Here is a 12539-nt window from a genome sequence, read left to right on the forward strand (position 1 = left end):
GAACACATACAACTTTTATAGACTTCGGTAATGTGAAAAGCAATAAATATGACCAATAATGGATACCCCAGAAAATTAATAAAACCAATAAACCAAAATTTATAACAAACATAAGAAAAACAAAGAGTGATGAAATTCTAATACATGAAAGAGTACGAAAAGAGCGTTTGAAAGCGATTTCAGTATTGAGGCTAAGGACACTAAGATAAATTATATGCGAAGTATACTCATAGCACGATATCAGAACACAGTATTTTAAATACAATGAAATAACAAATACATAGATGTTGCTTAAATACTGCAGTAAAATGAAAACTACTTATGATCCATGCACGCAATACGAGATCTTTACAGCAGAAAGTAAAGTGATCACTTTCTGGAGAAACATATGGTGCAAATGAGACTGCCTGTGGTTATCATGATTTTCGAATAAGTAATAGCCTTTGATCGCTTGTCCTGTCAAAATGACCTAGACTATAATGAAATTATAGAAGAAAAACTCACTGGATTTTGAAGTATTTCCAGCATATCGAACTGAAAACATGGCTAGTAGCCAAGTCAACGAAGACAAAAAAATTTTAAATTGTGTAAAAATTCGTGTAGACGAAAATTTTTGTGCAGTGGTAGAAGTAGTGGCAAGAACAATTTACTAAAAATCCCGACTGGTGGGGCGAGAGTGAGCGTCGGAAGATCGTTAAAACGTAAATTTTTGTAAAATAACTCGAACACCGCCGCTTCTAGCAAAAATTTACCCCAGTACCAAATTAAACTTCATTAAGGTCGTATTTATTTTCTCCAGGAATTACAGTCTGCATGTTGCAGAGAATGGAAAAATAGCAGATTATTGAAAATAGTGATTCAGTGATGTAGTATTAATGTTTATTGTTAAATGAAGTGGGTTAAGAACAAATATTGAAACTGTATATTCCAGGTATGTGTAGCAGAGCTGTGTTAAGGTATAAATTGTGTTTTGGGGGTACGACATGAGACGGTATCTAACGGTTACTGCTGCTGAGTTGCTCTCCCAAACAGCATCCCTACGTGCAAACCAATTGCGTCTTTACCTGCTTTAGGTACTGGAGTTGTGCACAGCTTTGTTTAAAAGGGATAGCTCGATGTAGTCATAGGCTCGAGCCGCGTATATCTGCTTTCATGTCCCGCAGTTAATTCGCTGCAGATAATAACGTGCAGCTGTGATCTTGCAGTCTAGAATAGCGAGTTAATGGAATATACAGAAATATAAAATGAAAGATAAAAGAATAATTCAATAAAAAGGGCTGTATTCTAACGTCTGTAATTGATGAAGACGACAGAGAATTATGTTGAGCGATGTTTATTTAGGAAAGGACATATAAAAGAAATGGGGAGTGGTCCTACGATATTCATTTAAAATAAAGTCAGAAAATAGCTTTATCAACTTCCGTTGAGAGAGTTATGAGAATGATAGCAAAATCGCCAAGCTAAATAGTCATCAAAGACTCGCCAAATTTAAGTCCATTTCGTGATCACAATACACGAAATATTCTCCAGCTCAAAGCAGTTGAGAGTCGAACATGATAATTCACAAATTATTACACGTGATACGAAGAAGAGTCACTCAATACTCTATTCTCGGTTCCGTAAATAAAGCGGCAAAAGTTAGAGTCCTGTTCTGGAGCACATTCAGACCTCCAAAAATACAAAGCCCCTTCAGAAGTATGATAGCGGCCGTTCACCGCTCGGAATCAAAAACCTCCACGATTGAATCACATACGTTACTGCAGGCAAGTCTGCATTCAAGAACTTGACATAAAGTGTCTAGAATTGCTGCCTTGAGCTCTCCACTGTTGTATTCCGCTGCTATCTGCTTTTCCATTGGCTGAAGGCCATCCCCACCAGAAATACATCGTCCTTAAATTCTACAGACATGATCTGATTCAAGTTGACCATGTCCTGGACTAAACTAATATGTTACAACACTATTTAAACAAAGAAACGTCATATACCGGGTGATCAAAAAGTCAGTATAAATTTGAAAACTTAATAAACCACGGAATAATGTAGATAGAGAGGTAAAAATTAACACACATACTTGGAATGACATGGGGTTTTACTAGAACAAAAAAAACGAAGTACACAAAATGTCCGACAGATGGCACTGGACAGCAAAACGTCAGTGACTGCGCATGACAATCGTGTATAAAAGGAGCTGTAATGAGAGAGAGAATCAGATGCGCCAGCAGTCGAAGCATGACGTTACCTGAAAAGGCGCTTTTAGTGAAGCTGTATTATCAGAATGGGGAATGTGCTAATTCAGCGTTACGATCCTATCGCCATAGGAAGGAGATTCGAACGGGTAAAGGTCCGTTGACAAATGCAGCTGTGGCGAGAATGATTTCGAAGTTCGAAGCCACGGTTTGTTTAGACGATAGCCCAGTAGTGGCCGTCCGAGCACAAGGCGAAATGCTGCTGAGACAGTTCAGGAAGAAATGGTGACTGTAGCGGGTTCGTCTATCCACGGGGAAGTCAGTGCTCGTGCAGTCGCACGTCGCACCGGCATTCCATACACTACTGTTTGGTTGGCACTTAGGAGTACCGTCCGATGCTATCCGTACAAAATCCATCGGCATTATGAACTGTTATCTGGCGATTTAGTGAAGCGGAGGGCATTTGCGGTGTGGGCGTTTCAGAAGATGGGGGAAAATGACGATTGGTTGAGCAACGTGTTGTGGACCGTCGAAGCTAATTTCACGATCCGAGGGTCTGTCAACGCCCACAACTGCAGAATTTGGGCTACCGAAAATCCTAGAACTGTCGTGGAAACTCCATTGCACGACGAGAAAGTCACGGTATGGGTTGGATTTACCTCATCTACCGTTATCGGGCCTTTTTTCTGCGAGGAAATGCGTGATTCTGGTTTTGCAACTGCTACCGTGACGGGTGAGAGCTACGCCGATATGCTACAGAATCGCATCATCCCCAGTCTGGCTGTAAACACCTGCTGGAACGTACGATGCTTATGCACGATGGTGCTCCACCCCACATTGCTAGACGCGTGAAAAATCTCTTGCGCGCGTCGTTCGGTGATGATCGTGTGCTCAGGCGCCACTTTCGTCATGCTTGGCCTCCCAGGACCCCAGACCTCAGTCCCTGCGATTATTGGCTTTGGGGTTACCTGAAGTCGCAAGTGTATCGTGATCGACCGACATCTCTAGGGATGTCGAAGGACAACATCCGACGCCAATGCCTCACCATAACTGCGGACATGCTTTACAGTGCTGTTCACAACATTATTCCTCGACTTCAGCTATTGTTGAGGAATGATGGTGGACATATTGAGCATTTCCTGTAAAGAACATCATCTGTGCTTTATCTTACTTTGTTATGCTAATTATTGCTATTCTGATCAGATGAAGCGCCGTCTGTCGGACATTTTTGAACTTTTGTATTTTTTTGGTTCTAAAAAAACCCCATGTCATTTCAAGCATGTGTGTCAATTTGTACCTCTCTATCTACATTATTCCGTGATTTATTCAGTTTTCCAATTTATACTGACTTTTTGATTACCCGGTACATTCAGGTATACTAAATCATTTACGATAAATATATGTAATAGTTGATGCCTAAATAAATAAGCCAACATTCTTGCACCAGTGCGCTCATGATAAATGACAACAGATTGCCTTTAAATATTTTTTAAACAATTATTTATCTCTTCTTGACAGAAGCGTCTTTTGGTTTTCTATTCAACTGTGGTGTCCGCTAACACATGCGACGTAGCGTTTCCAAATTAGCACAATTTTTAATAGCATTTCCAATCAACATTTAAATAAAGTTACTGGCAAAATAGGAACTGTTTATTAAATAAATACACGAGGACGACAAAATTTGAGGTATTCATGTTGTTTTCATTTACTGTGTAGATGTGGAGAATACGCTATTCTGAGAAACATTTCCGTAAGAAAAGGAAAATAAAAGACGTGTAAATCAGTAAATAAAATGAGTACCCATACATCGTATGTTGAAATCGCATGAAGTGATTTAAGTTGCCAATACAGAGGTTCACTGTGTAAATGTTTATTCAGTGTGAAATATTAACTTATGTAGTTTTAAAGACGATGAAATATTTTTGTGTCACTGGATGTACCTCATTTTTCTGGGATTTGTATAAATATTTTACCGTGAGATATTGTAGAATCTGAAAGAGCTGCAACTTAGCCATTTTTAAGATTGTCTGACACACCACCATTTGAAACTTCCTGGCAGATTAAAACTGCGTGCCCGACCGAGACTCGAACTCGGGACCTTTGCCTTTCGCGGGCAAGTGCTCTACCATCTGAGATACCGAAGCACGACTCACGCCCGGTACTCACAGCTTTACTTCTGCCAGTATCTCGTCTCCTACCTTCCAAGCTTTACAGAAGCTCTCCTGCGAACCTTGCAGAACTAGCACTCCTGAAAGAAAGGATACTGCGGAGACATGGCTTAGCCACAGCCTGGAGGATGTTTCCAGTATGATATTTTCACTCTGCAGCGGAGTGTGCGCTGATATGAAACTTCCTGGCAGATTAAAACTGTGTGCCCGACGGTCGGGCACACAGTTTTAATCTGCCAGGAAGTTTCATATCAGCGCACACTCCGCTGCAGAGTGAAAATATCATTCTGGAAACTCCACCATTTCTTGATGCACCTCCTGCACAAAAGCCATGTGAGTAACAGCCGTACAAATTCTCCGCTTTAAGATTTTCCCTATTTCCGGCAACGAATCTATTACTGTGAGTTATTGTCGAATCTGAAAGTTCTTTCAGATTCTTAAATCTTAGCTATCTTTAAGACTGTCAGAAACTTTATCATTTCTTGGAGCACCTCCTGTACAAAGGCCACGCGAATAACAGGTAACAGCCATAAAATTCCCAGCTTCGGGATTTTCCCCATTCTGGCGATGCTGCTGGTCTTTGTGCCTGGACTCGTTCGTGCCGGTCACCCAGCCAGAAGCTGGAACAGACGCGGGGCGCCCTGAGACCTGGTCCTGCTAGCGCTCAGCCGTACAACAGATTCATCTAACCGTGAACCAATAGTGGGCGGCCGATTAGCTTGCCTAAACAAGCGTAACCTTAAAAGCAAGATGTAGGGAGTGGAAGGTAGAAGCGTAAGGGAAAGTAGGTCGCCAGATCGTGGTTATGCACTTACCTTCTTAATAGGCTAGCAAACTAAAGAGCGTGCAGGTGGTTCCCCTCTCTCTCTAACCCACTACGTCACAAGAAGCAAGTACAGAGTGTTTCTCAAAGTTATACTGACCTCCCGGAGTGTGTCATGAATCACTGGCGACCAAATCTGCAGACGTGTCCAGAGGGTTTATAAGTGAGTTTGGAAACACAGACATGAAACACTATAACACTTACGCAAGAAACGAACTAAGATAGAGTCTACGTAAATCTCTGCACATAATTCTACAGTGCTAGACGGGAAAACATTTCTTAATCATCCTGTAGCTTTCTTCCGTAATCTCGCTGCACAAGCATTGCTCGCTTTTCAGAAAGACTGTACCTCCCCAGCGTTTCATGTCAATTTCTCTAATGCGAGGAGACAAAGTATTTTCAGTTTGTTAAGTCGGTACTTATTTGTTGTTGTTCAGCGAACTATTATGTAGCGAAGTTCACCAGCTGGAGCTGTCAACTACCTACCGCGCTGAAGAGTCTGTCCATTGTAAGATGATTTCAACATGTATTTGACAGATTCGATTTCATTGCCTCCACTACCACTGGCTGGAATACTTTTCACAGCATGAGGGATATCAAGTTCATCTCCCCAGTCTCAGCTTTCTGAACATCTGAGGAGGCCCAGAGGCATAAAACGTCTCCTTCTGCAACAGAAATTTGTCACCTAGGAGTTATGGGACATCAGATAGTTCAACGTAAGCCAAGAAAAGCATTCCAAATATTACTGATCTAGACTTGGATATGATCAGTTCCATTCCAACTGATATATTCACAGCCAGCTCCGAAGATATATTGTGGATGAGTGGTGAGTGACTCCACTCAGTGCTGCCCACTCTACAAGTGCAAATAATTCCTGAATGGAAGAGATTTATGTGGTGTCTCAGTAACACAATTAATTGTGAGAGAAGTGCAGTAACTTGCTGGTCATTCATTAATTCACCACCAAGTGCCTACAACACAATTACATGGCTTTACAACATGCTGTCAACGATAGGCAGCAGCAAGGTGCCACATTTACAATCCAATACCTTTCGCAACAACACTGTATAGGTCACTGACAACATTAGTTTTACAAATTAAATATTTCTGGCGTACTGATTATAGGAACGTATTTCACATTAAAGGTCCCTTAACAACTGCAATGAAATACTCAGTAACTAAATTGAAACTATAAGGGCCAGTCAAGTGAAAACAAGACAGATGGGGAAAAAAAGTAAGTAAACTGCTTGTTATTTCAAAAATAATCGCCATTATTGTTGATACATTATCCCATTGTGAGACAAGTGGGCCTTGGTTCATGGAAAAATGTTTGCGGCTGCAACATGTGAGCCCTCTGGTCTCATCGCTGCACCCCTACCCCTACGAAGCCCACTGCATTCCCATTAAAGAAAACAATCAGGGTTTAAAATTCTATCTATGACGAAATCATTAGAGATGGAGCACAAGCTACGATTGGGGAAGGATGGGGAAGGAAATTTGTCGTATCATTTTCGGAGAAACTGACCCGGAATTTGTCTGAAGTGATCGGGAATCTACGAAAAATTCACATCAGAATGACGAGATGGGGAATACAGATACAGTCTTTCGAATACGAGTGTAGAGTCTTCACCACTGTGCCATCTCGCTCGCTCTAGTTACTCGATTTGCGGAAACAGATCACCCTCGGTTGATGATTCACACTCGTGGCAGGGTAGACCTACTAGTGCACAGGTGGCCATTAAGTCTGGAACACCAGGAAATTTTGATAAACTAGGAAGAATATGTGATTAAATTTGTTGCTTATCTTGAGGTATACAGGGTGCGATATTTACTACACAGAGCTGTTACATTTGGCAACATCAGCTCTGACCAAGCTGGGAATCGAGTCGAACTCAGTTTGGGTGATAGATATGTGCACTAGAGGTCTGCATGTGCCGTTTATGCTCGCTCGAATTGCTCTGTGTATGTATTTCAGCGAAAGTCCGGCAGATGTCAATATTGCCACTTTTGACATGGAGAGCAACTACACACGACTTCCTTCACGCTCGTTTAGTATTCCGTGCTCGAAAGGCCCGATTGTCTACTATAGCTATACGATCTACACTCAATCGCAAGCTGCATGATTATGGCGCGTGAACGTGACTTCAGATGAAAGGGTGTGTGAAAACGAGCCTTGTTTCGAAAGAATTTATGCTGAATGCGAAAGACAGTGGCCGAGGGAAGTATTATACAATTCAGTTCCTTTTCTTATGGGCGCATAAATTGGGAAGCTACACTAATGATGCGCCTGAAGATACAGAGGCACGTTTAAATTATTCTAGATTTAGTATTCTTGTCCAATTTACGCTGCGTGTGCAGCAAATAAAAATTGTACTTAACGGCAAAGCAACAGTTTCAGCGTCACTGGTAGTTTGGGAGTACATTATAACTGCCGTATTATCGTCTAATAACTGTAGAAACTACAAACGCTGAAAGTGTTCTGTCTTCGCCTTATAGAGGAAAAGATCGAAATTTGGATGTTACACGAAGTGGCAAGATTTCTCTGGTCGCCCTTCAGATTATTAAAAATGATTTCCGTTTCTGTTAGAGATGCAGCGTTAAATACTGTGCGACAAAATTGTGATGAAATATCAGTTTCAGATAAGCCAGAAAAATTGTAGCGTGACAGCAACATCTTACTCCGTTTGTGTGATACCTGTAAATATATATTTGGCCGGCCGTTGTAGCCGTGCGGTTCTAGGCGCTTCAGTCTGGAACCGCGTGACCGTTACGGTCGCAGGTTCGAATCCTGTCTCGGACATGGATGTGTGTGATGTCCTTAGGCTAGTTAGGTTTAAGTAGTTCTAAGTTCTAGGGGACTGATGACCACAGATGTTAAGTCCCATAGTGCTCAGAGCCATTTGAACCAACATCGATCGTCGATGGATTGTCAGCCGCACTCATCAGCCAAAACAACATAGTTCTGTTTTGGGATTAACTAGAGTATAGACCACGTCACACATGATCTACCGGTAAGGTTGACTTATATTTAACCCGGATAGAGAGTGGTGACGACGACGAACCACTTGAGAGGTGCAAGCATAACAGTATGTTTTGTGTTCCAGCCTCAAATGAGGCTAGCTAAACTTACACTCTACGTGGAAAAAAAGACGCGACGAAGGAATTATCCGAATGGGACGGATATCGGATCGAGCGAGGTGGCGCAGTGGTTAGCACACTGGACTCGCATTCGGGAGGACGACGGTTCAATCCCGCGTCCGGCCATCCTGATGTAGGTTTTCCGTGATTTCCCTAAATCGCTCCAGGCAAATACCGGGATGGTTCCTCTGAAAGGGCACTGCCGACTCCCTTCCCTCATCCGATGAGACCGATGACCTCGCTGTTTGGTCTCTTCCCCCAAACAACCCCCCCCCCCCCCCCCAACGGATATCGGTAAATGTGATGTACATGTGCAGACAAACAAATGATAACAATTTCAGAAAATCTGGGTGATTTATTCAAGAAAAAATGTAAATGTCGTGTGACTAGGGCCTCCCGTCGGGTAGACCGTTTGCCTGGTGCAAGTCTTTCGATTTGAAGCCACTTCGGCGATTTGCGCGTCGATGAGGATGAAAATGATGATGATTAGGACAACACAACACACAGTCCCTGAGCGGAGAAAATCTCCGACCCAGACGGGAATCGAACCCCGACCGTTAGGTATGACATTCCGTCATGCCGACCACTCAGCTACCAGGGGCGGACATACATTCAAGAGAAAGAGCTTCACAAATTCAGTAAGTTCATAACGCGTCACTCCACCTTTGGCCCTCATGCATGCAGTTATTCGGCTTGGCACTGATTCATGGAGATGTTGGATGTCCGCTTGGCGTATATCATGCCAAATTGGCGCATTAGATCGCCGAAAACCCGTGCTGATTGGAGGCCTACGCCCATAACGCTCCAAACGTTTTAGTAGGGGAAAGATCCAGCGAACTTTCTGGCCAAGGTATGGTTTGGTAAGCACGAAGGCAATCAACAGAAACAATCACACTGTGCTGTGGGCATTATCTTGCTGAAATGTAAGCCCAGGATGGCTTGCCAGAAAGAAAGAGACATAGAATATCGTTGACGTACCGCTCTGCTGTAAGGTTACCACGGATAACTATTCCTGCTATGACAAGAAATGGCACTCCAGACCACTCCTAGTTACCTTGCCATGTAGCGGGTGACAGTAAGGTTGGGATCCCATGGCTATCCTGAGCGTCTCCAAACACTTCCTCGCCGGTCATGGGGACTCAGTTCGCAGCAGGACTCTTCAGTGAATAGAATTCTACTCCGGTCAATGATATTTCCAGGCCGAAGAGGTGTCTGGAGACGCCACAGACAGCGGTGAAATGCCAGCCTGTCGCCCACCATACGGCCCGATAACCAGGAGTGATGGTCTGGGGTGGTATTTCTTCTCATAGCAGAACCTATTTGGTTGTCATCCGTGGCACCCTTACGGCATAGCGGTACGTCAACGATATTCTGTGCCTCTCCTTGTCATGGTAAGACACCGTGGACTTACATTTCATCAGGATAATGCCCGGCCACATACGGCGAGAGCTTCTATACTTTGTGCTAGCCAAACACTGCCTTGATCAGCAAGGTCGCTGGATCTCTCACTAAACGAGAACGTTTGGAGTATTATGGGCAGGGCCCTCCAAACAGCTCATGATTTTGACGATCTAACGCGTCAGCTGGACAGAATTTGGCACTACATCCCTCACAAGGACATCCTAAAACTCTTTCAGTCAATGCCAAGCCGAATATCTGCTTACATAAGGGTAAAGGTGGACCAAGGCGACTTGCAATAACTAATCGATGTTCGAAGTCATTTAGCTCTCCTAACCGACACATCCTGCTCTTGCCGCTTATCTACTGACGACACAACACTTCCCATCTCCTTTTATACTGATGGGTGTGTCTTTCGTGATATCTAGTGGCCAGTCCCGCACAATTGGGTTTATTCGTCTACAACTTATAGCATCCTTCCGGTAACCTGTTCCCTCAGCATGGCAATGCTCCACCCAGACACTCATGAATCGAATTTGAGTGTTTTAATAAGCACTGTATGACATCTGTCGTTATTAATACTGAGTAGATGTGAGACGCAATCATCCGAATCCGTGCACCTTGAAGCCGGCCGGGGTGGCTGAGCGGTTCTAGGCGCTTCAGTCCGGAACCGCGCTGCTACGGTCGCAGGTTCGAATCCTGCCTCGGGCATGGATGTGTGTGATGTCCTTAGGTTACTTCCTGGCGCTGCAGAGTGAAAATCTCATTCTGGAAACATCCCCTAGGCTGTGGCTAACCCATGTCTCCGCAGTATCCTTTCTTTCAGGAGTGCTAGTTCTGCAAGGTTCGCAGGAGGGCTTCTGTAAAGTTTGGAAGGTAGGAGACGAGATACTGGCAGAAGTAAAGCTGTGAGGACCGGGCGTGAGTCGTACTTCGGTAGCTCATATGGTAGAGCACTTGCCCGCGAAAGGCAAAGGTCCCGAGTTCGAGTCTCGGTCGGGCGCACAGTTTTAATCTGCCAGGAAGTTTCATATCAGCGCACACTCCGCTGCAGAGTGAAAATCTCATTCTGTCCTTAGGTTAGTCAGGTTTAAGTACTTATAAGTTCTACAGGACTTATAACCTTAGAAGCTAAGTCCCATAGTGCTCAGAGCCATTTGAACCATTTTTGATCGTGCACCTTGAACCTAGTTGCGAGCAATGTACATGAGCTGAAGGTGAACATTGAGCTTTCATGCATCAGAATGGCTTCCCGTTACCATCGTCACGAAGGAAAAAGATGCTGCTACTCACTACTAGGTCATCTTCTACAGACTTTCTGATGTAGCTACCCACCGTCTACTAGATCCCCTTCTTTGTGTTCTCGTATCTCTTGAACCACATTAGGGGCGAATCAGTGGGACAAGCTGGGACTGGAACTAAGTGAATGTAGACTAATGGCTGCACGTGAAATGAACGTACGCAAGTGGGCAACACACTACTCACAAAATTATCGTTACTTTATTATCCGGTAGGTATTACAGATGTAAGAAGTGTTGACAAACTATTTTTGGAAACGCTGTATATGACGTCGAATTCACTAGATGACTTCCCCTCAGTTACTACGAACTGTGATATTTCTACCAATAATTCACGAATCCAGTCGCACAGCTGGGACAATACTCTATGGACGTGGAGGTCCATATTACTAAATCGCTAAAACCAACCCATCACAATCGCTGGTTCCTTATCTAACGTCTCCCATGGAAAAATATTGATTTTCACTATTTCATATACCGTAATTATTAACTGAATGCGGAATTTGAAGGCTGCTACTCTGTATAAACAAAAAGGGGAGAGAAGTGACTGCAACAGTTATCGAGGCATTTCACTGCTAAGTATGGACGGGAAGGCATATGAAAGAGTCATCCATATCGATTACAAATGTTTGCTTCCAGAATATACCCATAATCTCTATGCGGCTTCAGACCTGGCCGATCAAATGTGGATATGACCTTCTCTCTACGACAGCTGCGAGAAGTGCCGTGAGCAGCAGAATCCTCTTTATATCACTTTATTGTTCTTGTTAAAGCGTTTGATTTAGTGAGCAGAAATGGGCTTTTCAAGCTGCTGTAGAAGTTTGAATGCCCACAAAAACTACTGCAAATAACTTTCTCTTCCCATGAGAAAACGCAAACAACTATCTACTGTAACCGTAAAACATCGAAAACATTCATTGTTAATCGCGGCATAAAGGAGGAGTATGTATTAGCTCCTTCTCTGTTTGGGATTTCTTTTCCCCTCTGCTGAGATTTGCCTTTGAAGACTGTGAGGAAGGAGTATATTTACATACTAGGACTGCTAGAAATCTTTTCAACGTTGTACGCCTCAAGGGCAAGGCCAAAGTAAATACAGTTGTTATTCGTCAGTTGTTATACGAAAACGATGCAACTCTGCTACCCAACACAGAAGGTGAGTTGCACTATCTAATTAAGAAATTATCACGAGCGTATGAAAAATTTGGTCTTACCATCAGCTTCCAAAATCCTCGTGATATCTAGTGGTCAGTCCCGCACATGTAGGTTTATTCGTCGATAACTTTCAGCAACCTTCCAGTAATCTGTTTCCTCAGCATGGCAATACTCCACTCAATGACTCTTGAAGGCATAGGGCACCACCAGTCTTTCATCCATCCATCAGCATTTACAGCAATTCTCTCCAGATAGTTTATGACTTTACCTACTTGGGATCTACAATATGTCGCAACTTATCTGTGGACATGAAATTACTAAGAGAATCGCCAAAGTATCAGCTATCGCGGCTAGATTGAAAAGCAGAGCATGGAAG

Source organism: Schistocerca cancellata, chromosome 7 (genome assembly GCF_023864275.1).
Source record: "Schistocerca cancellata isolate TAMUIC-IGC-003103 chromosome 7, iqSchCanc2.1, whole genome shotgun sequence".
NCBI lineage: Eukaryota > Metazoa > Arthropoda > Insecta > Orthoptera > Acrididae > Schistocerca > Schistocerca cancellata.